We start from the raw sequence: 5143 nt of genomic DNA, 5'->3' as shown, positions 1-5143 counted from the left end.
TTCCGAGCGCCGCCGCTAGGTGGAAAAGGGCGCTGATCGCTTTTCGCTTGAGGATGGGATACTCAGAAGATTTAAAAGCGATTCAAATACACGGTAAGATCAGATCAGCTCACTATCGGACAATATCTTGTAGAAAGTAAAAGTACCGTAAGGGAAAAATACTCGGGAGCTGAAATTGAAAGCATTAAAGCTGGAAGAAATTCCAGCTGCAGCAGAAGAAGCAGCGTAGCAGAGCAGCAATACACAGTATACGGGGTACACTGGCAGCAAAGCAGAACAGTCTTACACAGTATATGGGGTATACTGGCAGCGGAGCAGTAGCAGTCTTACACAGTATACGGGGTATACTGGCAGCGGAGCAATAGCAGTCTTACACAGTATACGGGGTATACTGGCAGCAAAGCAGAGCAGACTTACACAGTATACGGAGTATACTGGCAGCGGAACAGTAGCAGCCTTACACAGTATACGAGGTTTACTGGCAGCGGTGCAGTAGCAGTCTTACACAGTATACAGGGGTATACTGGCAGCGGAGCAATAGCAGTCTTACACAGTATACAGGGGTATACTGGCAGCGGTAGTGTTATGGCCCGGTGATATTTGGGCCGATGGGGAAAGTAGTTGTTATTTTAGTATTTTTGGGAATCTACTGATTCCCGGGAATAACTTCTGATCTTTGAATTAAAATTTTATTTCTACTCACATTGGTGGGAAAAGGGGGACCTATTTTAAAAGGTACCTTTTCCTTGAATTACTCCAGAATTATCAATTCCACGTGATCGTCAGGTACCCCCGTATATGGTTCCAATTGCGAAGGTCCGGACAGGAATTGGTCTGCGTAGAAATGGAACCGTGGATCTGCTTCGCTTATATATATTAAAGGCAAAGGTCTCTCGACCTCGGTGATCGGGATCAATCTATATTTCAACTTCTTTAGATTAAGAGGTTTAGTAAGGGAAATATCCCTTCTTACAAATAATAAGTTAGGTCTTATTAAAGGTCGGTGATAACGTTCACCAGAACAAATCTTAGCGTACTCCGTACAGGAGTAGCAATCGCAATACTCAAGTTTTGGAACAGAGCCCTTAGGCCTGCGTAGCTTTGGCGTCATTGGCTCTGTTCGAAAACATTTTGATAACAATTCGTGTCTCGAAAAACGCTCTCAATAAAAGTTCAGAGTATGGTTTAGTCGTTGAGAAAGAAAATATAACAATTAATTTGTTCTAAACTCAGGATACAGGATTCCTTTACGAGTTCATAAAAAAAAAACAATAATGATATCAAATGATTTAATGAATTTGAGTGTTTGAACCTCTTTGTTTTACTTTATGTTCAACAGGGTTAAATAGACAGAAAGGAAATGATATAATTATAGGAAAATTTTAATACACTCAGCGAACCAACGAAAGGATCATTGACCACCTCTGGGGTCGATCTCTTAATTGCTATCTGTAATCATTGTGTTTTACGGGAAGTTTTAAGATAGCTATTTTCCTAGATAAGAGGAAAGGGTAAGGAAGTAGGATGATTTTACTTGAAATAACATTCAATGATGTCAATTAAATTTCGATTAATTGAGAAACTCTAATAGGAAAACAACAATCAAAAGCACAAAAAAATGCCTTGAATAAAATCTTTGCTACACTCGAATTTTAATTTATGGAAATGAATCGATGAGTGAATTTCTGATCCTGAATAGGTTTTCAAATAGAAATTCAGAACAAATTAATCAAAATTGAACCAATTAGACGAATTAAATATTTCTTTTAAATAACTCCTCATTTGAATATAACTGTTAATGAATTTTAGTTTAATGGTTTTAGTTTGATTTGGATGAATTTCAATACATGAAGGAAAGAAAGAGGAAAAAAAGAAAATTATGTTTATTTATTCTTTTGAATTGATAAATCTTGGCTTGATATTAACCGATTTAATATCTAATGTTTTATTACTTTGGTAGATTAAATATTCAATAATATAAAAAAAAAAAAAGAAATTAATTATTAACTAAACCTTCAATGATTTGATCGTAGAATAGTAAAACAAATTTATTTAAGTACTAGAATATTCTAAATTGAATTCAGATAAATAATTATTAATTTGAATAATAGTTCTGAGTTGAACAGATTTTAATTGTCAACGATCAATCTAACAAATTTCAACTCTGTCCGTCGGATAACTCAACTAGGTTCTAGATGGAGTTACACAACAAAACATCGAATTTTATTAGATCCACTCGAATTAATATAAAATAACGTTAGTTTTATCGTTTATGTTTATAACTAGTGTTTGATTGGAAGGTTCGTTCAAGAATATGCATGCAATGTATATTTATTAGATTTATTGAAACAAACAAAAAGATATATTTAGTGTACTGAGAGAGAACAATTCAATTGTTCACAAGTTGTTTACAAAATTCTGATTTATTGTAAAAGGGAAAGAGAGCATACTTTCGTGAGCAAAAATCGTTACCTTTTTGTTGTGATTTTAAAAGAAATCCTAAAAATAAAACTTCACAAACTTGTTTTAATGTCACTGGATTTTATAAGTTTCCACTAATAAATTTTAATTAAATTATTTTAATTGCCCATAAATTTCACTTCACAAACAAATAAAAATCACTGCACCCTTTTATTTTAACGCAGGGGATGAATTTGAATTTATTGATATTCTTGAATTGAAACTTGTAGTGGTGAAAATCGAAATGTCCTTGAAAATTGTATGAATGATAAAATTTGAAATATTCTTGAAATTGAATGAATGATAAAATTTGAAATATTCTTGAAATTGAATGAATGATAAAATTTGAATATCCTTGATTGGACGCAGAGTGGGATCACACCCGAAAATAATACTTTATAAAAAAAACTTCAAAAACGGGGTCACACCCGGCAGTAACGAAGCGTAAAAACGAACTGATTAATTAGCGGCTGCAGTGACTTTTTTCATCTTTGTAATATTAGATGGGCCCTATGGTAGGGGCTATGAGAAAAGACGCAGAAACGCTCTCCCATAGTTATTGTTTATTCATCAAAAAATTTATCGATGATCCAGCTCTTCCGGCGTTATCGGAGATGAAGTACCGAGAATTATTATTTATTTAAATAAATATGATATGCTTTATAAGCAATCATATTTATTTAAACAAATCTGAGATGCTGTCGTCATCCGATAAATTTGTTAATAAATAAATTATTGAAAGTTATAGGTAAATTTTAAATTATACAAGACCAAAATGCTACGAGCACTAAATAATAGATGAATTTATAATTTTGGTTATTCTGAAATTTGAGGGTTTTACAGCCCTCTGAACGATCTTTTCTTGATTTTTAGTATTAGGATAACAGCCGGAGTAAGTTGATAACTTACTCTTGCTGCAGGCGTTTACTTATTTATTCTGGGCCTCGCTCTTATTGTTTTACTCCGCCCAGTACTCAGGTTACCGCATGTTATTCCTGACGCCCACTCATATGTTTGTCTCGCCTATTTGTATGCTCTCTTTCGTACAAGATGGTGTATTAATTGAATACCTACTGGATAGTACACTGAGAAAAAAAAATACTTTTATCAAGAACATTTACTTGATACAAGAACGTATATTCTTGATAATTTTCAAGAATATATAATTTTGTCTCAAGAATTCGTAGAATTGAAGGAAATAATTTTTATTTAATTCAAGTAAAGCTATTCTTTTGTTTACTCATATTATGATATCAAATTCATATAATAACAAAAATAAATTTCATGCTCTTCTCTCAAGAAATTGATAATTAATACTAAAAAAATAAATATTTTGAACGAATTTCTTGGACCAAGAAATTCTTGTTTGGAAAATAGTATTTTTTTTTCTCAGTGTAGATTAATATTATGTATATGTCATACATGCAGTATTTCTGTTTATTGATAAATATATTTGTAATTAGTTTTAATTGTATAGAGAAATATATGTATGTTTTATATCATACATGCAATGTTTATATGTATATATATATTTGTGTATGTAGTACATGCACGTAGAGTTGATGTATATTTACGTATATATTTTATTGTAAATGATTATTTGTGGAAATATTATTTTTATATATTTTAATTATATTTATACTCGCATATATATATTTCTATACACACACACACACACATATATATATATATATATATATATATATATATATATATATATATATATATATATATATATATATATATATATATATATATATATATATATATATATATATATATATATATATATATATATATATATATATATATATATATATATATATATATATGTATATATATATATATATACATATATATACGCATATGTCACCTGTATATATGCGAATACAAATGTTTTATTTGAATATTAAGTTATTCTTTTATAGATATGAAATTCTTATAAACTATTTATATTTGTATATTCTTATACGTTTATGTTTATTCCAGTTATTTGAATGTTATAATGCGTAATTGTTCAATGAAAGTTCTATCCACATATATATTTATATACAAGTATCTCCCATATACACATATATATTAATCATATTTATGCGAATACGCTCAGATACATGTATCTACCTAACAAAATTAAATTATAAAATAAAATAATACATTTCCATAGGAGTATCATACGGGGATGGTCCGTATGATTTATTCATGCTGGGCATTTCCCAGAATAATAATGCATTTTATGTGTTTTTTAAATGCCAAAACGTTTGAAGGGTGACGAGGACGTAACAGTAGCAGAGCAGTCATACACAGTATACGAGGTATACTGGCAGCGGAGCAGTAGCAGTCTTACACAGTATACAGGGGTATACTGGCAGCTACGGAAGCCCGGTGGGGACATTGTTTTTTGTAACTATGTCAGTCCGCACTTTTCCCTAGCTGACAGTGCTGACATACTCAGTATGTCTGCATTTGAGTATAGTTATCATTTCTGCCATACTATGTCTACATTTTCATACCTATAAATAATAATAATAATAATTATAGTCGTTTGTTTTAATATGGCTGTTCTTTTTGAAGAGAATAACGCACTGTGATATAAATTATTGTTTTACTGGGAATAATTAACATTAATTAATATTGAATATTATTTATTTAATAATGAGTGGAAAATATATATTCATACGTTATA

Source organism: Microplitis mediator, chromosome 11 (assembly GCF_029852145.1).
Source record: "Microplitis mediator isolate UGA2020A chromosome 11, iyMicMedi2.1, whole genome shotgun sequence".
NCBI lineage: Eukaryota > Metazoa > Arthropoda > Insecta > Hymenoptera > Braconidae > Microplitis > Microplitis mediator.
Note: the sequence above shows the minus strand (reverse complement) of the source record.